This window comes from Ranitomeya imitator, chromosome 4, assembly GCF_032444005.1.
Source record: "Ranitomeya imitator isolate aRanImi1 chromosome 4, aRanImi1.pri, whole genome shotgun sequence".
NCBI lineage: Eukaryota > Metazoa > Chordata > Amphibia > Anura > Dendrobatidae > Ranitomeya > Ranitomeya imitator.
In genome coordinates, this window is record NC_091285.1 from 71,990,470 (window position 1) to 72,013,175 (window position 22,706).

The following is a 22,706-nucleotide window of genomic DNA, read 5'->3' on the forward strand; positions in this document are numbered from 1 at the left end:
GTATTTTATCTTAGTGCATTGGTGTACCACACGGCCAAACCCTTATTGAAGGCTGGCTGTTTCATTAGGTATTGCACCTGTGCGCTTGCTATTTTGTTTGGGTCCGCTGCACCCTGCTTGTGCATTTGTATTGAGGCCTATTTAGACAGGTAAGCATCTTTGCCTGTTTTTTGGTGTTTTTACTCCTTGACTTTTCCTCATTTGGGGGGACCTACCTATGAGTATTTTTTTTTTCCTTTACTTTTTGCTACACGCAAAAAGTTACACTTGTTGTGTTCGGGTCATAGTGATCCGACATCGTTTTTTACAGCTGTGAGGCCATATTTTCAGTGAAATAAAGGAGTTATAACCTCAGTTGGGTCTATTTATTGCATCTACTATTGTATATCAATTGATTTATTTCCTAAACTATTTCAATGGGGTCGTACACGCGCTCTACCGGGGGTATGCATTGAGATCTGCGCACCATAAAAATGGCTTTATATTGATTATTTTTGGTGCGCAATCTATTCTAAAATGTAGAGTGCATCCGGAGAGATCACTAGGTGTGCACTACACGTGTATATTATGCGCAGAACGGACTGCTCAGAACGCGCTGTCTAAGACGTTTTTTTTTTGTAAAGCTGAGCTGTAAAGTCTTGCAAATTATTTTTTTTTGCTAAGTAAGTCTGTCTTCCTGGCTTATCTGCTTGTTTTCAGAAGGGTTCTTATCTTCTCTGCTCTTATCAGTACACATATGCTAGCCCAGACATGTTACCTTTCAGTTTCTTTGGAGAGCAGCTGTGTGCTTCTACCCCCATGGCCTCTTCCGGCATCAAAAGAAAAAGATGCAGCTATTGCCCTTCTACTTGTGACAACAAGACGAGTATAACATGTTCTGGCTGTAAAACATTTCTATGCAAAAATCATGTGTATTGTTTTTCATGCAAGAATCCGTAAATTTATATGATCATGTAAATATAGTCACATTGTAATGTTTATTATCTTTAATTTTTTATCACAAAATGTTTGATTTGATTGTATTTTTTTTGTTTTTTTTTTACAAAATATGTGTAGTTTTCTATTTTTGTTTTGCTCATTGGATGGATCTGTTTTTTCAGAATAAAAACAAAAAAAAAAGATTCCTAGTTCATTTTTCTTTTTTTTTTTTACTACCAAACATGTTCACAAACAGTCTAGTAAGCAAAAAGTATAAATAAAATGGAGTTAGAGTGTCTAAAATCAAGGTTTAATAAGCCGGTTTAATAAGCCGGGTCATAGTGACCCGGAACACTACAAGTGTATAGTAAATGCAAACAAAACAGCAGGGTTAAGGCAGTGTTTATAAAAAGATGTTACAATATGAGACAATTGAAAATATGTACAAGGTAATTATAAAAATAACAGGGGTTAAATGAGAAATAACACTTACATGTGTTCAGATCATGTGAGGCAACCAGGCTAGTGGTGCAGTTTCCATCTGTCCCAGTGCATCAGGACTCTGGTTAAGAACAGCTCTTCAAGTCAGACTCACATAGGCTCCAGCAGACAGACAGCACACAGGCTGGGGTGCCTGGCAGACTTATAGCTCAACCTGATGACATCACAAAAAAGGGCTGGTTTTCCAAGCCCCTCCTATCTCTTCAGTTTAACTAAATTTAACCCAAATTTGTCTAATGCCTGAAACTCCACTACAGAACAAGTCATAGTCATAACAAACCCAGCAGCGGTTGACAGATCCGCCGATGGACGTTGAGAATATGTATTTTTCCTTTTTCTAGCCTAAATCGTTGGCCCAATATCTTATCATATTAGAACAAAGACTCTCATGGATTCTGGAAGCTTCTATACTAGTTTCAGATGGTACAACTTTCCACTGCAGCTATGCCTGATCGTAAATACCTTTCATAAATAAAACTCCCCCACACAGTGACAAGGCAAGCTCTTGCCTGAGTGAAAGGCAAGGGGGCTTTTAGCCCACAGCCTGGGCTAACAAGAGAAACTAAACTTATATGATATTTCATACAATATCGTGACAGCAGCGGTCAGGGTCATTCTTCTATCCAAGGGATTTTTCATATTTCCCTACTTAAACGAACTTCTGATCAATAAGTTGTCCCGCTGAGACTGCAACCAGAGTCTTCAGTTTACTCTACATATCCGGGTCCATCTCAGCTAGATTATAAACAGAAAGGTCCTCTCTCACGTTTGCTCAGTACTTGGTGTTTCTAGGTATGGGTTCGACATGACCCAAGCCCGTCTCTTCCTTCCAAAGGAGAAGGTTTTTTCATCCCTCTACCAGGGGTTTCTGTACTCTAAAGTGATCAGCTTCTCTTTTCCTATGGTCCTGCATAGGAGTTCTAGGGGAAATGGATTGTCACCTCGGAAACCGTTCCTTTTGCCCAGTTCCATGCCCGCCCCTTCAGCGGGCTCTCTGGTCGTCTCCATTGACAATCCTGTGCTTCCTCTCAGAGTTAGGCAGTGTTTCATCTGGTGACGCCATCGACATCAGTTCTATGAAGGAAGTTCCTCTTTCCTCTCTAGTGGCAGGTTTTCACCAACAACGCCAGTCTCATCTTTTGCGAAGCCATTTTTTCTTTGTCACACAGCGCAGAGCCACTGGAACGCTCAAGAGACAATGCCACAGATGAGGTTTACATAAACCGTTAAGGCTGTACTCGCATCAAACAAGTGAAGTCAGAGTTAACAAGGATTCTGCGAGAGGCAGAGCGTAATGTTTCCGCCATATCAGCCCTGCACCGAGGGTAGGAAACCGGGCAATCGATTTTCTGAGCCATCTGGGTCTCGCTTCGAGCAGCCAATGGCTCAGCTCCTCTGTCTTCATCCATATATGCTGAAATGGGGCAACTTCCCCTTTTGAAAAAGCGGGCACTCGAAACGCGCGTCAGGGGTTGCGGGGGGATCCCTGTCGATCATGACTTATTATGGGTAAGCACTTTATTTAACATAGCGTCTTTCTTTGGGGGCAGCTCCACATGGGTGCATAGTATGAAATGATAAGTTTTGATACTGATATTTATATGTGGATGATAGTCTGCACCTGAGTGCTGCTGCCTGTGTTTTACCCAGGTCATACTATTGATCGTTTGGATCTCCTCTTGGTACTGGCACTGTTTCCTCCTTATTTTTATCTGTGACCCTTTTATATTTAAATGGTATACTTGTTTGTTTGCCTTTGTATTTAATAAAAAGAGTTATATTTTGTTTCTTTTGTGAGTGTTTTCCTTTACTCCCTTCTTTGGTATTCATACAAATACTGAAAGGCCTTCTTTTGGTGGAGTATGGACAAGGGTCTGGTCCCTATGTCAGTTTTCATTTCATTCTTGGTTTTCTTCAAGGAGTCTCCCACCTGGCTCCTCCTTTATTGTCCTCCAATAAATCCATGGGATTTTAATCTTGTCTTAGCCGTGCCGCAGCGCGCCCCTGTTTTAGCCCATTTAACACATGACATTTCTCTTAGTTCAATTATGTCCATCAGGAGAGTTTCCAAGTTAGCGGCATTGTCCTGCCGTTCCCCGCTCCTGATCCTATATCAGGACAAGGTGGTTCTCGGGCCTGGCCCTTCCTTTCTTCCCGAGGTGGTCTTTTCCTTTCTCATTAACGAAGTCATAGTCCTTACTTCTGTGTCTCTCCAGTCCATCCCCTGGTGAAGTCCCTCTACAAGCTGGATTCCGGCACAGCTCTCCGAGTCTACCTTTCAAGGACTGCTCCCTTTCGTCAATCTGATTTCCTGCTCATCTCCTAGCTTCTAGTTTCTCTATGGAAGTGAGGCAGTCTGCTTCCAGGACAGACAGCCTCTTCCGACGGTGCAGGCTCCTCTGGGGCTGAAGGCTCACTCCGCCCTGTGGTAGGGGCCTCCTAGGCTGTTTGTCACCAGGATTTGGCTTTCCAGACTGTAAGGCCGAAACCTGGTCATATTTGCCCTCTTTTGTTAGTCTTTACAGGGTTCATACCATGCCTCGTCTGATGCAGGCCTGGGAAGGAAGGTGCTGCAGGTGGCTGTTTTGCACCGACCGACCTGAGCCCATTTATTCCTTGAATCTTCCTGTGTTCCACCCTATGGACTGCTTTGGGACGTCCCATGGTTACCTGTGTCCCCCAATGAAGCGATAAAGAGAGGGATTTTTGGTACTCACCGTAAAATCTCTTTCTTGGAGCCTTCATTGGGGGACACAGCACCCTCCCTAACGGTTTGTAACATTAGTGTGCCTTTGTTGTTGCATTGGCACATATGTGGCACCATTATTTGGTATGTTGTACCATTATTTGATCTATGTGTCTTCATGTTGGATTGGTACATATGTTGTACCATTATTTGGTCTATGTGCCACCGTTGTTGGATTGGTACATATGTTGAGTTTTGGTTGCTTCTCCTACTGCTTTAAAACTAACTGAGGTGCTTCCTGCCTGTCGGTCAGTGTATACTGCAGAGGAGGAGCTATTTTCCTGTTTTTGCATAGTGTCAGCCTCCTAGCGACAGCAGCATACACCCCATGGTTACCTGTGTCCCCCAATGAAGGCTCCAAGAAAGATTTTACGGTGAGTACCAAAATTCCCTCTTTCTTTCTCGCCTCATTGGGGGACACAGGCAACCATGGGTGTATGCTGCTGTCGCTAGGAGGCTGACACTATGCAAATAAGAAAAAATAACTCCTCCCCGGCAGTATTCACCCTCCGACAGGCACCAGGCAACTCAGCTTTCCAGGACGTCCCCCTGACAGCACACTTGAGGACATCCTCTTCCTGCAGGGACAGGAAACAACACACGAGAGATTAAAAGGTCCCACTCTGCCCCCTTTCCATTAGTGTTTTTCCTGTCCCTGCATGGAGGGACACACGAGAGCTCAGCGAGCAGCTTACCGGAGTGCTCAGGGGGATTGTGCGGCTGGTCCAATATCCTTCCCCCTGTCAAGTGGCCCAGGGCCGAAACTTCCCAGTGGGGAGTCCCTCTGCCCCAGAGACCAGTGAGTGGACAGGCTCCTGGGTAAGAGCCGCTCCTCCCGGTGGGAGGCTCTAGGCTCAGGCGCCATTACCGGAGAGAAGAGGTGCCTGGAACCATGCGTTCCCCACAGGAACGCGGAGGGGCCGGCGGAGGCAGTAAAGCATCGATTCCGGTGACGTCAGCACCTACATCCGGCCGCCGTTTTCACATGGTAACGCAGAAGTATCTGGAGGAACAGGACGAGCGCTACTTCCTCATGGTAGAGAGAGCACTCTGCATCAAGGGGTGAGCGTCAATGACATCCGCGTTACAGACATCGCAGCACAGTCCATCCTGCAGTGTCCTGATGCCTGAAGTGAAAGAAGCTATGGAGAACAGGAGTAAGGACGCGAGGGTAAGTGCGCATAGCGCAGATTCACGGGACACGCACTTAGACACTCAGCCTAGTCCTGACTATCCCTATTCTTGTGTCATCTAGGATAAGGATATCCCGCAGGCACCACCTCCAACGGCAAAAAAGCCAGGCAAGGCCTCAGCAAAGTCTAACCGTTGCTCCATATGCCATGTAAAACTGCCAGATGCCTACAAAAAAGCCCTCTGCAGCTCCTGCATTTCCAAGGTCGTACAAGAGGAACAACCATCCCTCCTGTCTGAAATGAGTTTAATCCACGAGGAAGTGCAAGCTTCCTTAGCTACTCTATCACAGCCGCGCCCTTCCAGTCCAGGCTCGAGCCATAAAAGATCTAGATGGGACCCAGAGCAGAGAGATCTGGATCTATCCTCAGATGAGGAGTCAGATTTTAAGGACTCTGACCAAGAAGAAGGTGAACTTCCGCTAGAGGATCAGGACCAGGGCAGAAAGTATCTTTTTCCGCTGGAGGATACGGAAGACCTCGTACAGGCAGTGAGAAATACCATGCAGATGAAGGAGGTCCCGCTTCCACAGTCAAGGCAGGATCTAATGTTTGGAGGTCTTAGGGTATGTGCACACGATGCGGGTTTTGCTGCGGGTTTTGCTGCGGATCTGCAGCGTTTCTGCGGCTGTGGATCCGCAGCAGTTTCCCATGAGTTGACAGTACAATGTAAACCTATGGGAAACAAAATCCGCAGTGCACATGCTGCAGAAAAAAACGCGCGAAAACACAGCATTTTATTTTCCGCAGCATGTCAATTCTTTGTGCGGAATCCGCTGCGTTTTTACACCTGCCCCAATAGAAAACTGCAGATGTAAAACCGCAGCGGAATCTGCAATAAAAACCGCGATAAATCCGCAGGAAAAGCCGCAGCGGTTCTGTACTGCGGATTTATCAAATCCGCTGCGGAAAAATCCACAGAGGAGCTTTCTACGTGTGCACATAACTGTTATGATCCGGTGACCTTGGAGCCGCATGAAACTTTCTCTGGAGTAGGTGGTAACTGTACTGACCGCAAATCCTGAACTAACACCGCAACTAGAAGTAGCCGTGGGGTATGCCTAACAAACCCTAGACACCTCGACACAGCCGGAGGACTAAATACCCCTATAGATTGAAATAGGAATTCTACCTTGCCTCAGAGCAGAACCCCAAAGGATAGGCAGCCCCCCACGAATATTGACTGTGAGTAGGAGAGGAAAGACACACGCAGGCAGAAAACAGGATTTAGCAAAAGAGGGCACTCTAGCTAAATAGGAAAGGATAGGACAGAATACTAAGCGGTCAGTATTAAAACCCTTCCAAAAATATCCACAGCAGATAATACAAAAAATTCCACCATCTAACTAAAGACGTGGAACGTATATCTGCAACTCCTGAGAATCCAACAAGACTGAGAAAATACTGACACACTCTAAGCTGGACAAGAAAAAACAAATGAATAGCACTGAATTATCAAGCACACAGCATGTGTGCCACAGAAACAAAACTATTTCAAAAACCTGACCGGCACATCCAAATATAGACTCAGTGTGAACAGGTGCTGAACCTAGAGTCGCTAACTCGTATATAGTTAAGTAAATAAGGCAGCACACTGCAGCGCTAGAACATACAAACTTGAAAAACGAAATTTGAACTGCATTACTGCACTAGAAATATGAAAAATGAGAGCGTTTAGCGCATAAAAATGGCCAATTTTATGTGTACCTGGTAGCCCCTTTACGGCATCTCTCTTATACCAGGTCCTACACTTGCCTTACCTCGCTGAGAATAAACGTCTCCATCTGAATGGGTACATGTGAAACCTCTTTCTAGACTAAAATTCTCTCTCTCTGTGGAGGGGTATTGGACCTGCTGTAATTAAAACACCTGTGGCTAGGAGGCGGAGTGCACAATCAGAAGGCTAGAGAATACATTTCAAAAACCTGACCGGCACATCCAAATATAGACTCAGTGTGAACAGGTGCTGAACCATACATTTCAAAAACCATTTCGTTTTTCAAGTATGTATGTTCTAGCTACCAGGTACACATACACATTTTTATGCCCTTAAATCACAGAGATATGTCACACAAAATAATTAATAAGTAACATTTCCCACATGTCTACTTTACATCAGCACAATTTTGGAACCAAGAGTTATAAGGGTTAACATTTGACCAGAAATTTCTCATTTTTACAACACCAATATTTTTTAAGGACCACATCACATTTGAAGTCATTTTGAGGGGTCTATATGATAGAAAATAACCAAGTGTGACACCATTCTAAAAACTGCACCCCTCAAGGTGCTCAAAACCACATTCAAGAAGTTTACTAACCCTTCAGGTGTTTTACAGGAATTTTTGGAATGTTTAAATAAAAATGAAAATTTAACTTTTTTTCACAAAAAATTTATTTCAGCTCCAATTTCTTTTATTTTACCAAGGGTAACAGGAGACAATGGACCCCAAAAGTTGTTGTACAATTTGTCCTGAGTACGTCGATACCCCATATGTGGGGGTAAACCACTGTTTGGGTGCATAGCAGAGCTCGGAAGGGAAGGAGCGCCATTTGACTTTTCAATGCAAAATTGACTGGAATTAAGATGGGACGCCATGTTGCGTTTGGAGAGCCCCTGATGTGCCTAAACATTGAAACCCCCCACAAGTGACAACATTTTGGAAAGTAGACCCCTTAAGGAACTTATCTAGATGTGTGGTGAGCACTTTGACCCAACAAGTGCTTCACAGAAGTTTATAATGCAGAGCCGTAAAAATAAAAAATCATATTTTTTCACAAAAATGATCTTTTCACCCCCAATTTTTTATTTTCCCAAAGGTAAGAGAAGAAATTTGACCCCAAAAGTTGTCCAATTTGTGCTGAGTACACTGATACCCCATATGTGGGGGGGGACACCACTGTTTGGGCGCATGGCGGAGCTCGGAAGGGAAGGAGCGCCAATTGGAATGCAGACTTAGATGGATTGGTCTGCAGGTGTCACGTTGCATTTGCAGAGCCCCTGATATACCCATACAGTAGAAACACCCCACAAGTGAACCCATATTGGAAACTAGACCCCCCAAGGAACTTATCTTGATGTGTTGTGAGAACTTTGAACCCCCAAGTGTTTCACTACAGTTTATAACGCAGAGCCGTGAAAATAAAAATTCTTTTTTTTTTCACTAAAATGATTTTTTAGCCCCCGGTTTTGTATTTTCACAAGGGTAACAGAATTAATTGGACCCCAAAAGTTGTTGTCCAATTTGTCCAGAGTATGCTGATACCCCATATGTTGGGGTAAACCCCTGTTTGGGTGCACGGGAGAGCTCGGAAGGGAAGTAGGGAATGGGAATGGGCTGGAATTGATTTCGGACGCCATGTCGCGTTTGGAGAGCCCCTGATGTGCCTAAACAATGGAAACCATCAATTCTAACTGAAACCCTAATCCAAACACACCCCTAACTCTAATCCAAACCCTAATCCCAACCGTAAATGTAATCCAAACCCTAACTTTAGCCCCAACCCTAACTTTAGGTCCAACCCTAACCCTAACTTTAGCCCCAACCCTAACCCTAACTTTAGCCCCAACCCTAACCCTAACTTTAGCCCCAACCCTAACCCTAACTTTAGCCCCAACCCTAACCCTAACTTTAGCCCCAACCCTAACCCTGACTTTAGCTCCAACCCTAGCCCCAGCCCTAACCCTAACCCTAGCCCTAACCCTAGCCCTAGCCCTAGCCCTAGCCCTAACAGGAAAATGGAAATAAATACATTTTTTTTATTTTATTATTTTTCCCTAACTAATGGGGTGATGAAGGGGGGTTTGATTTACTTTTGTAGCATTTTTTATAGCGGATTTTTATGATTGGCAGCAGTCACACAATAAAACACGCTTTTTATTGCAAAAAAGTTTTTGCGTCTCCACATTTTGAGACCTATAATTTTTCCAAATTTTGGTCGACAGAGTCATGTGAGGTCTTGTTTTTTGCAGGACAAGTTGACGTTTTTATTGGTAACATTTTCTGACATGTGCCAGTTTTTGATCGCTTTTTATTCCGATTTTTGTGAGGCAGAATGACCAAAATCCAGCTATTCATGAATTTCTTTTGGGGGAGGCGTTTATACCGTTCCGCATTTGGTAAAATGGATAAAGCAGTTTTATTCTTCGGGTTAGTATGATTACAGCGATACCTCATTTATATTTTTTTTATGTTTTGGCGCTTTTATATGATAAAAACTATTTTATAGAAAAAATAATTATTTTTGCATCGCTTTATTCTCAGGACTATAACTTTTTTATTTTTTTGCTGATGATGCTGTATGGTGGCTCGTTTTTTTGCGGGACAAGATGTCATTTTCAGCGGTACCATAGTTATTTATATCCGTCTTTTTGATCGCGTATTATTCCACTTTTTGTTCGGCGGTATGATAATAAAGCGTTGTTTTTTGCCTCGTTTTTTTTTTCTTACAGTGTTTACTGAAGTGGTTAACTAGTGGGACAGTTTTATAGGTGGGGTCGTTACGGACGCGGCGATACTAAATATGTGTACTTTTATTGTTTTTTTTTTTAATTTAGATAAAGAAATGTATTTATGGGAATCTTTTTTTTTTTTTCTGTATTTAGGAATTTTTTTTTTCTATTTTTTTTTTTACACATGTGGAATTTTTTTTAAAAACTTTTTTACTTTGTCCCAGGGGGGGACATCACAGATCGTTGATCTGTCAGATTGCACAGCACTCTGTCAGATCAGCGATCTGACTTGCAGTGCTGCAGGCTTACCAAACGCCTGCTCTGAGCAGGCACTTGGTAAGCCACCTCCCTCCCTGCAGGACCCGGATACCGCAGCCATTTTGGATCCGGGCCTTGCTGCAGGGAGGAAGGTAGGAGACCCTCGCAGCAACGCGATCACATCGCGTTGCTGCGGGGGTCTCAGGGAAGCCCGCAGGGAGCCCCCTCCCTGCACGATGCTTCCCTGCACTGCCGGCACACCGCGATCATGTTTGATCGCGGTGTGCCAGGGGTTAATGTGCCGGGAGCGGTCCGTGACCGCTCCTGGCACATAGTGCCTGGTGTCAGCTGCGATAGGCAGCTGACACCCGGCCGCGAACGGCCGCGCTCCCCCCGTGAGCGCGGCCGATCGCATATGACGTACTATCCCGTCACTGGGAATTAAGTCCCAGGGCACCTTGACGGGATAGTACGTCATATGGGATTAAGGGGTTAAAGGCCGTCTACCATTCGACCCAGATGATATCAAGATATGGCAAGAAATCTCTAAGGTTGATGTCCCAGTAGCTAAGGTTACAAAAAAGAGATCCATTCCTTTCGAGGATTCGTTAAGTCTCAGAGATGCTATGGACCAGAAGGAGGATATTCTCCTACGCCGAGCTTGGGAAGCATCAGCAGCCCTGATACGGACTAATATAGCGGCCACTTGAGTGGCCAGATCCATATTCCTGTGGATGGGGCAATTAGAAGAACATATAGTTAATAAGACCCCGCGGGCTGAAATAATTTCTTCTCTTCCCATTATAAAATCCGCTACTGCCTTCCTGGCTGATACTTCGGCCAAATCAGTGCGATTCGCTGCCAGGAACAGCTCTTTGTCTAATTCAACTCGTAGATAGTGTTGAGCGATACCTTCCGATATCCTGAAATATCGGATCGGATTGGATCAGACTGATACCCCTAAAATATCGGGTATCGCCGATTCCGATACCGGACACCAATGCAAGTCAATGGGACACAAATATCGGAATAAAAATAAACCCTTTCTTTCCTTGCACATACAGTTTGGGAGGGGGGAAGGGTGTGGGCGGGGACTGTGTGTCTGTGTGCGGGCAGGGTCTGTATGGGCCTCTCACGGGTCGGTGCGGGCCTGCTGGGGGTCTGTGTGGGCCTCTCGGGGGTCTGTACGGGCCTGCTGGGAGAATGTACTGGCCTCTCGGGGGTCTGTGCGGGCCTGCAGGGGGTCTGTACGGGCCTCTCAGGGGTCTGTGCAGGCTGCCGGGGGTCTGTGCGGGCCTCACGGGGGTCTTTGTGTCTGTGCGCAGGCATCATCCGATGGGATGATGCCTGCTACAATGACAGTGATTGACACATTAGCCAATGATTGGACAGTAGCCAAAAAAGATCAAACATGAAGATATTTTATCAAATATCCCCACCATGCTCAACCCCAAAGTGGGGGAGCTACCCAGGGAGATATTTAACTATTATTTGTCACAATGGACACTCCTCAAAATTGCATACAAAAAGAGAAAATGAAGTTCAGGTCCATAGATGAATATATTATATTTCACAGATAACAACCATAATACAAAACATACATGAATAAAGGTGTTCTCAAGTGATACCTTATATAAATTATTGCAAGGAAGGTGAATGGTAGCTAAAGGTGGAAAACAGACACCTAATGGGTTAACCTAATGCCCAACTGTTATCTTTTAAAGTGCATAGTGCTGTAAACATAAAGGGCCAAGGACCACAAAGTGTGAGGTTCTCATAAATAAATCTATCAGGCTACATTAAGTAATGACAGTGGTATTAGCCCTGCGCACAGACTGAGTAACCTGGTGGGTTATCCTAGCTGCCTCTTATCTGGGTAAGGATCACTTTTTGATTGACTTATAATGGTTCCTTATATCTGGCTGGTTCATTACTGATTTCATTTTGGTTACTCAGTCTGTGCGCAGGGCTGATACCACTGTCATTACTTAATATAGCCTGATAGATTTATTTATGAGAACCTCACACTTTGTGGTCCTTGGCCCTTTATGTTTACAGCACTATGCACTTTAAATGATATCAATTGGGCATTAGGTTAACCCATTAGGTGTCTGTTTTCCACCTTTAGCTACCATTCACCTTCCTTGCAATAATTTATATAAGGTATCACTTGAGAACACCTTTATTCATGTATGTTTTGTATTATGGTTGTTATCTGTGAAATAAAATATATTTATCTATGGACCTGAACTCCATTTTCTCTTTTTGTATGCAATGATTGGACAGTAGTAGTCCCATCATCTGGCTAATGTGTTGAATGTAAAAAAAAACAAAAACAAAAAAACACATACATACAACATACATACAACATACCTACTACATGCATACTACATACATACATACTACATACATACTACATACAACATACATACAACATACTACATACATACCACATACATACATACAACATACATACTATATACATACAACATACATACAACATACTGTACATACATACTACATACATACATACTACATACATATTAAATACAATACATTCATACATTACATACATATAGACATACAGTACATATAACAGAATACATACTCACGATCACTTGTCACTTTGTTCCCTGAAGCCAGTGTCATCTGTAAAAAATATTAAAATAACAAACAAACAATATACTCCCTGATCGGCAGAAATCCATGAGTGTCCCACGACTATCTCCCATGGAGAACAGCAGAATCAGCTGATGCGACCGTTCTCTAGGGGCTCCAGAAATACAATGACGGGAGGGAGGTATCCTTCCGCACTGTATTCCTCCGCCACTGTAAAAAATAGTCCCTAGTCTATCTTTTGGCATTGCTGTGTGAGAAAGTTCCCACACAGCTTTTGCCATAAAGTGAGACCAGTGAACTAGAGTAACCTCTCAGTGATACGCTACAGGAGCCATTGTCTCCTGTCAGTGTGTCACTGGAGGTCCTATAGAGCAGTGACATCACCCGATGTCACTGTTTTATAGGGGAGATCGTAGTGGGACACTCGTTATTAACTGGACTATGGCGGACAGGTAGTATACGGTTTATTATTTTACGTTTTTTGCAGGTGCTGAAGTATGGTAAGTATGGTTAAATTAAGAATATTAAAATACTTTTTTCTGGCAGTCTTTATTTTTTAACTCTTTCACTACTGTAGGATTAATAATGGCTAGGCGTCTTATTGACGCCTCTCCATTATTAACCCGGCTTAATGTCACCTTACAATAGCAAGGTGACATTAACCCCTTATTACCCCATATCACACCGCTACACGGGAGTGGGAAGAGAGGGGCTAAGTGCTGGAAATGGCGCATCCTACAGATGCGCCATTTCTGGGGTGGATGCAGACTGGTATTTGTAGCCGGGGGGCCAATATCCATGGCTCCTCTCTAGGCTATGAATATCAGCCTGCAGCTGTCTGCATAGCCTTTCTGGCTAAAAAAATATAGGGGAACCCCACATTTTTTTTGGTGGGTCCCCCTATTTTAATAGCGAGTAAAGACTACGCAGACAGTTGCGGGCTGATATTCATAGCCTGGGAGGGGCCAAGGGTATTACCCCCTTCCCAGGCTACAAATATTGGCCCCCGGCCGCCAGCTTTCCCCCTCTGGTGCAGAAAATTGCGCCAGAGCCCACGTCGTTTTTTTTACCGTTTTTTTCTTAATGTTCATTTATCAACATCGGCCTATCTATAGATATATCTATAGATACATAGATGTTTCTATCCATATATCTATCTGGCTAATTTCACACATCAGGTTTTTACCGTCAGGCACAATCCGGCGAATTTTGAAAAAAAAGATCTGTTTTTTTTCTGCAGGATCTGTTTTTTCTCATAGAGTTGTATTAGTGCCGGATTGCACCTAATGGCCACACGTTTCATCCGTTTTTTGCCGGACCCGTCAAAAAAGCTGTTTACGCCAGATGGAAAACACATACAGAGGAACGTTTTTCTGTCCGGCGAAAAAACGCACAGCAACGGATCCGGCAAAAAATGGATGAAATGTGTGGCCATCAGGTGCAATCCGGCGCTAATACAACTCTATGAGAAAAAATGGATCTAGCAGAAAAAAAAAAGGATCACTTTTTTTCAAAACTCGCTGGATTGTGCCTGACGGCAAAAACCTGATGTGTGAAATTAGCCAGATATATGGATAGAAACATCTATGTATCTATAGATATATCTATAGATAGATATATCCATAGGTAGGCCGATGTTGATAAATGAACGTAAAGAAAGAAATGGGAAAAAAAACGGCGTGGGCTCCCACGCAATTTTTGAGAGGGAAAGCCGACAGCCGGGGGCCAATATTTGTAGCCTGGGAAGGGGGTAATACCCATGGCTCCTCCCGGGCTATGAATATCAGCCCGCAGCTGTCTGCGTAGCCTTTACTAGCTATTAAAATAGAGGGACCCCCCCAAAAAAGGCTTTTGGGTTCCCCTATATTTTATAGCCAGAAAGGCTACGCAGACATCTGCAGGCTGATATTCATAGCCTAGAGAAGGGCCATGGATATTGCCCCCCCCCCCGGCTACAAATACCAGTCCACAGCCGCCCCAGAAATGGCGCATCTGTAAATTGCGCCAATTCTGGCACTTAGCCCCTCTCTTCCCACTCCCGTGTAGCGGTGTGATATGGGTTAATAAGGGGTTAATGTCACCTTGCTAATTGTAAGGTGACATTAAGCCGGGTTAATAATGGAGAGGCGTCAACAAGACGCCTATCCATTATTAATCCTACAGTAGTAAAAGAGTTAAAAAAATAAAAAAATAAAGACACAGCCAGAAAAAAAGTATTTTAATATTCTTAACTTAACCATACTTACCATACTTCAGGGCCTGCAAAAAACGTAAAAAATAATAAACTGTATAATCCCTGTCCGACGCAGTCCAATAAATAACGAGTGTCCCACGACGATCTTCCCTATAGAACAGTGACATCGGGTGATATCACTGCTCTATAGGACCTTCAGTGACACACTGACAGGAGACAATGGCTCCTGCAGTGCATCACTGAGAGGTTACCTTAGTTCACTGGTCGCACTTTATGGCAAAAGCTGCATGGGAACTTTTTACACAGCAATGCCAAAAGTGAGACTAGGGACTATTTTTTTTGCAGTGGCGGAGGAATACAGTGCGGAAGGATACCTCCCTTCCGTCATTGTATTCCTGGAGCCCCTCGAGAGCGGTCGCATCAGCTGATGCTGCTGTTCTCCATGGGAGATCGTCGTGGGACACTCGTGGATTTCTGCGGATCAGGGAGTATATTGTTTGTTTGTTATTTTAATATTTTTTACAGATGACACTGGCTTCGGGAACAAAGTGACAAGTGATGGTGAGTATGTAATCTATGTTATATGTACTGTATGTCTATATGTATGTATTGTATGTAATGTATGAATGCATTGTATGTAGTATGTATGTAGTATGTATGCATGTAGCATGTATGCAGTATGCATGTTGTATGTATGTAGTATTTTGTATGTATGTTGTATGTATGTATGTAGTATGTTGTATGTAGTATGTTGTATGTAGTATGTATGTAGTATGTTGTATGTATGTAGCATGTATGTAGCATGTATGTAGTATGCATGTTGTATGTATGTAGTATGTATGCTGTATGTATGTTGTATGCTGTATGTATGTTTGTTTGTTTTTTTACATTAAACACATTAGCCGGATCATGGGACTACTACTTGTATCATACAATCATTAGGTTCTGTAGAAGGACGTAGATCTGAGGATTTATTATGATGGAATATAGGCTGAACTGGATGGACAAATGTCTTTTTTCGGCCTTACTAACTATGTTTCTATGTTACTATGTTACTGTCTCATCATTGGCTAATGTGTCAATCGCTGTCATTGTAGCGATGGGACTTGTAGTCCCATCGGACGATGCCTGCACACAGACACAAAGACCCCCCGCAGGCCCGCACAGACCCCGAGAGGCCCATTCAGACCCCGCCCGCACACAGAGACACGCAGTCTCCACCCACACACCGCCCACACATCATGACATCATTTGAGCAGCCAATCACAGCCATGCCATTAGTTAGGCATGTTAACAGGATATGCCCACACTTCTTAGGATCCTCCATTGGCTGAATAGAATAAAACTGGCTCATTGCATTATGGGAACTTCCGATTCCGGTATTTGATATTGTAAAAGTATCGGAACTCCGATACAGCGAATATCGGCCGATATTTGCAGTATCAGAATGCTAAACACTACTCGTAGAGCTATTTGGCTTAAATCCTGGTCAGGGGATAATGCCTCTAAAAATAAATTATGTGCCATACCCTTCTCAGGGTCCAGGGTATTTGGGCAGGCTTTAGATGACATCCTAGAGTTTACATCTGATAGTAAGAAAGGGTTTCCTGAGGAGAAACCTAAAAAATGTCTGCCTTTTCGGAGGAGGCCACTGCCTCGCAAACAACCTGATTATAGAGAACAATGGAGATCCAACAGAGGGACCTATAGGAGTTCCTATACTCAGAGCAGAAGGGGAAAAAACTCCCTTTTTGGAGATCTAGCTTAAGATCTAGAAGGCAATGACGCCATAGGTATAGGGGGCAGACTCAGTCTTTTTGTGAACAACTGGAGACATATCACTGAAAACGAATATGTCTTAAATATAATATCAGAGGGCTACAAAATAGAACTTATCTCTCCCCTGCCTCAAAGATATATCTCACCTACCATCGCTACGGCCGATTCCTCAATATTGGTGGACCTTCAGGAGCTAGTCAACTTCAAAATTATAGTACGGGTTCCTTCATCAGAAATAGGCAGAGGTAAAGCATTTACTAAAGAATTTACCTTAATTATGCATAATCTGTAAGTGCGTTATTTTGGTTTATTTGTGCTGCATAAATCAGCATTATAATCATGCTTATACTCATATTTTAAATTGAATGTACTTTTTTAAGCCAAGACATATTCTTAGTCATTGCAAAATTCTATATGTCTCTATTTATTGGGTGTGTTCTTTACATTTTTCTGTGTGTAACATGAATGCAGGGAAGCAAAACAAAGGCACTAACTTTAAATTTGAATTTGGCTAAGTGCTTTCTGTTTTGTCTTATTGCATAGCCACCCATTCAGGTGATAATTGATTTTATCTCCTAAAGGTAATTAAAATGGTCTCAGTAAACTTCTTTGATAGGCAAATTAAGGGGGGAAGGGCGCCTAACCTTTCATTGGTTTCATAGTGCATTGTCCCAGCTTATAAAAAGATGTGTATAAGAACTAGAAATCTGCCACTTCCCGAAGAGAAACTTGAAGAAATGTCTAGTTTGCTCACTAAGGTAATCATATGATTTAATTTATTTTATTTCATTTGGATGTTTACGAAATTGTATTACTATGGATTATTTGTTTGAATATTCTAGTACGATGCACAAAACACATGTTTTAATCGTTTATTGAATTGTTGCAAGAAAATGTTTAAATGCAACACACTACTTCTAACACAGTTGTGCTAGGTAGAATTTATAGGATAGTTCATGTTTCAAATCTTTAAGTGTTTATACAATTTAACAGAAATCTGAAGTTTTGCTATTTAAAGAGTACAAGTTACAATGTCAAAAAGTTCACACATTTATTTTACGTTGCCTTTACTTGACAGATAGGGTATGTTCTTAGTTATATTTATAAAAGTAAAACTTTTGTTACTGTTAGCTTTGTAATGTTAAGCAGCCTGTATATTATCAAAGTTGTTTTACATGATGATCTTTAAAAAAAATCTGCAGTCCTTGATTTGAAATGGGTAAAAGCAAACCAAACTAAAGCATTTACTTTAATTATTGAATATCTGTAAGTGCGTTATTTTGGTTTATCTGAGCCGCATAAATCAGCATTATATTCATGCTTATCTTCATCTTTTAAATCCAGTGTAATTTTTAAGTCTACAAATATTCTTAGGTATTGCAAACATTCACATTTCTGTATTTATTACGTGCGTTCTTTCCATTGTGCTATGTGTAACATGAATGCAGGTAGGCAAAGCAAAGGCACTAACTTTTATTTCAATTTGGGTAAGTGCTTTCTGGTTTGTCAATCTGCTCACCATGAATTTTCTTCAATGCAGACATTATTCAGATAGGCAACATATTTATTTTAAAGGCAAAAATTACTACAGCTTTAAGAGTTTTGCAGAGTAAGTCAAGTGTAGTTCACCAGAAATGCTAAATAAAAAAACATGAAAAAATTATACTTCTTACAGCATAGTTACCCTTCAGTTGATATCTGATTTCCTCTTTATAAAGGACATTAAAATGGGCTCAATATACTATCTTTAGGCAAATTAAATTAAGGGAACATAACATTCACTGGTTTCATGGTGTATTGTCCAGATTATATAAAACATTTGCAAGAACTAAAAATCTTTCACTTGCTGAAAGGACACTTAAAGAAACATGTCATTTTTACTCACATGGGTAATGATTTGAGTTAATTTAGTAACCTATTTTCTGTTCATGCATGTGAACCTGTATTACTTTGGCTTTTCTGTTAAAATATTCTAATGGAATGCTCAAAAAGCACAATTTAATCATTAACAGAATTGTTGCAAGAAAAAGTTTAAAAGCAACAGGAGTTATTTGTAATACAATTTTGTTAGGTAGCATTAACAGGATAGTTCAAGTTTCAAAGTTTTACATAGTAACATAGTAACATAGTAACATAGTTAGTAAGGCCGAAAAAAGACATTTGTCCATCCAGTTCAGCCTATATTCCATCATAATAAATCCCCAGATCTACGTCCTTCTACAGAACCTAATAATTGTATGATACAATATTGTTCTGCTCCAGGAAGACATCCAGGCCTCTCTTGAACCCCTCGACTGAGTTCGCCATCACCACCTCCTCAGGCAAGCAATTCCAGATTCTCACTGCCCTAACAGTAAAGAATCCTCTTCTATGTTGGTGGAAAAACCTTCTCTCCTCCAGACGCAAAGAATGCCCCCTTGTGCCCGTCACCTTCCTTGGTATAAACAGATCCTCAGCGAGATATTTGTATTGTCCCCTTATATACTTATACATGGTTATTAGATCGCCCCTCAGTCGTCTTTTTTCTAGACTAAATAATCCTAATTTCGCTAATCTATCTGGGTATTGTAGTTCTCCCATCCCCTTTATTAATTTTGTTGCCCTCCTTTGTACTCTCTCTAGTTCCATTATATCCTTCCTGAGCACCGGTGCCCAAAACTGGACACAGTACTCCATGTGCGGTCTAACTAGGGATTTGTACAGAGGCAGTATAATGCTCTCATCATGTGTATCCAGACCTCTTTTAATGCACCCCATGATCCTGTTTGCCTTGGCAGCTGCTGCCTGGCACTGGCTGCTCCAGGTAAGTTTATCATTAACTAGGATCCCCAAGTCCTTCTCCCTGTCAGATTTACCCAGTGGTTTCCCGTTCAGTGTGTAATGGTGATATTGATTCCCTCTTCCCATGTGTATAACCTTACATTTATCATTGTTAAACCTCATCTGCCACCTTTCAGCCCAAGTTTCCAACTTATCCAGATCCATCTGTAGCAGAATACTATCTTCTCTTGTATTAACTGCTTTACATAGTTTTGTATCATCTGCAAATATCGATATTTTACTGTGTAAACCTTCTACCAGATCATTAATGAATATGTTGAAGAGAACAGGTCCCAATACTGACCCCTGCGGTACCCCACTGGTCACAGCGACCCAGTTAGAGACTATACCATTTATAACCACCCTCTGCTTTCTATCACTAAGCCAGTTACTAACCCATTTACACACATTTTCCCCCAGACCAAGCATTCTCATTTTGTGTACCAACCTCTTGTGCGGCACGGTATCAAACGCTTTGGAAAAATCGAGATATACCACGTCCAATGACTCACCGTGGTCCAGTCTATAGCTTACCTCTTCATAAAAACTGATTAGATTGGTTTGACAGGAGCGATTTCTCATAAACCCATGCTGATATGGAGTTAAACAGTTATTCTCATTGAGATAATCCAGAATAACATCCCTCAGAAACCCTTCAAATATTTTACCAACAATAGAGGTTAGACTTACTGGCCTATAATTTCCAGGTTCACTTTTAGAGCCCTTTTTGAATATTGGCACCACATTTGCTATGCGCCAGTCCTGCGGAACAGACCCTGTCGCTATAGAGTCACTAAAAATAAGAAATAATGGTTTATCTATTACATTACTTAGTTCTCTTAGTACTCGTGGGTGTATGCCATCCGGACCCGGAGATTTATCTATTTTAATCTTATTTAGCCGGTTTCGCACCTCTTCTTGGGTTAGATTGGTGACTCTTAATATAGGGTTTTCATTGTTTCTTGGGATTTCACCTAGCATTTCATTTTCCACCGTGAATACCGTGGAGAAGAAGGTGTTTAATATGTTAGCTTTTTCCTCGTCATCTACAACCATTCTTTCCTCACTATTTTTTAAGGGGCCTACATTTTCAGTTTTTATTCTTTTACTATTGATATAGTTGAAGAAGAGTTTGGGATTAGTTTTACTCTCCTTAGCAATGTGCTTCTCTGTTTCCTTTTTGGCAGCTTTAATTAGTTTTTTAGATAAAGTATTTTTCTCCCTATAGTTTTTTAGAGCTTCAATGGTGCCATCCTGCTTTAGTAGTGCAAATGCTTTCTTTTTACTGTTAATTGCCTGTCTTACTTCTTTGTTTAGCCACATTGGGTTTTTCCTATTTCTAGTCCTTTTATTCCCACAAGGTATAAACCGCTTACACTGCCTATTTAGGATGTTCTTAAACATTTCCCATTTATTATCTGTATTCTTATTTCTGAGGATATTGTCCCAGTCTACCAGATTAAGGGCATCTATAAGCTGTTCAAACTTTGCCTTCCTAAAGTTCAATGTTTTTGTGACTCCCTGACAAGTCCCCCTAGTGAAAGACAGGTGAAACTGCACAATATTGTGGTCGCTATTTCCTAAATGCCCAACCACCTGCAGATTTGTTATTCTGTCAGGTCTATTAGATAGTATTAGGTCTAAAAGTGCTGCTCCTCTGGTTGGATTCTGCACCAATTGTGAAAGATAATTTTTCTTGGTTATTAGCAGAAACCTGTTGCCTTTATGGGTTTCACAGGTTTCTGTTTCCCAGTTAATATCCGGGTAGTTAAAGTCCCCCATAACCAGGACCTCATTATGGGTTGCAGCTTCATCTATCTGCTTTAGAAGTAGACTTTCCATGCTTTCTGTTATATTTGGGGGTTTGTAACAGACCCCAATGAGAATTTTGTTACCATTTTTCCCTCCATGAATTTCAACCCATATGGACTCGACATCCTCATTCCCTTCGCTAATATCCTCCCTTAAAGTGGACTTTAGACAAGACTTTACATAGAGACAAACCCCTCCTCCTCTCCGATTTTTACGATCCTTTCTAAACAGACTGTAACCCTGTAAGTTAACTGCCCAGTCATAGCTTTCATCTAACCATGTCTCGGTTATTCCCACTATGTCAAAGTTACCTGTAGATATTTCTGCTTCTAGTTCTTCCATCTTGTTTGTCAGGCTTCTGGCGTTTGCGAGCATGCAGTTTAGAGGATTTTGTTTTGTTCCAATCTCCTCACTGTGGATTGTTTTAGAAATGTTCTTACCTCCCTTCTGAGTATGTTTTCCTGGGTCGTCTTTGTTCGAGTCTAATGTTTTTTTTCCCGTCCCCTCTTCTTCTAGTTTAACGCCCTCCTGATGAGTGTAGCGAGTCTTCTGGCGAATGTGTGTTTCCCAGGTTTGTTGAGGTGTAGTCCGTCTCTGGCGAGGAGTCCATCATACCAGTAATTCACACCGTGGTCCAGGAATCCAAATCCTTGTTGTCTGCACCATCGTCTTAGCCAGTTGTTTGCATCAAGGATCCTGTTCCATCTCCTGGTGCCATGCCCATCTACTGGAAGGATAGAAGAAAAAACTACCTGTGCATCCAGTTCCTTTACTTTCTTCCCCAACTCTTCAAAGTCCTTGCAGATTGTCGGTAGGTCCTTCCTTGCCGTGTCATTGGTGCCAACATGTATCAGAAGAAATGGGTGGACGTCCTTGGAGCTGAAGAGCTTTGGTATCCTATCGGTCACATCCTTGATCATCGCACCTGGAAGGCAGCATACTTCTCTTGCAGTTATGTCCGTTCTGCAGATGGCTGCTTCTGTGCCTCTCAGTAGTGAGTCTCCCACCACCACCACTCTTCGTTGCTTCTTGGCTGTACTTTTTGCTGTCACTTGTTGCTGTGTGCCCTTTTCTTTTTTGCTTGCTGGTATTGCTTCATTCTTAGGTGTGCCATCTTCATCCTCTACAAAGATTTGATATCGGTTCTTCAGTTGTGTGGTTGGTGATTTCTCCATGGTCTTCTTGCTTCTTTTGGTCACATGCTTCCACTCATCTGCTTTTGGAGGTTCTCTGACACTTTTTGCACCTTCTGTGACCAGTAGAGATGCTTCTGTTCTGTCTAGAAAGTCTTCATTCTCTTTGATGAGTTTCAAAGTTGCTATTCTTTCTTCCAGACCCCGCACCTTTTCTTCTAAAAGGGCCACTAGTCTACACTTCTGACAGATGAAATTGGATTCTTCTTCTGGTCGATCTGTG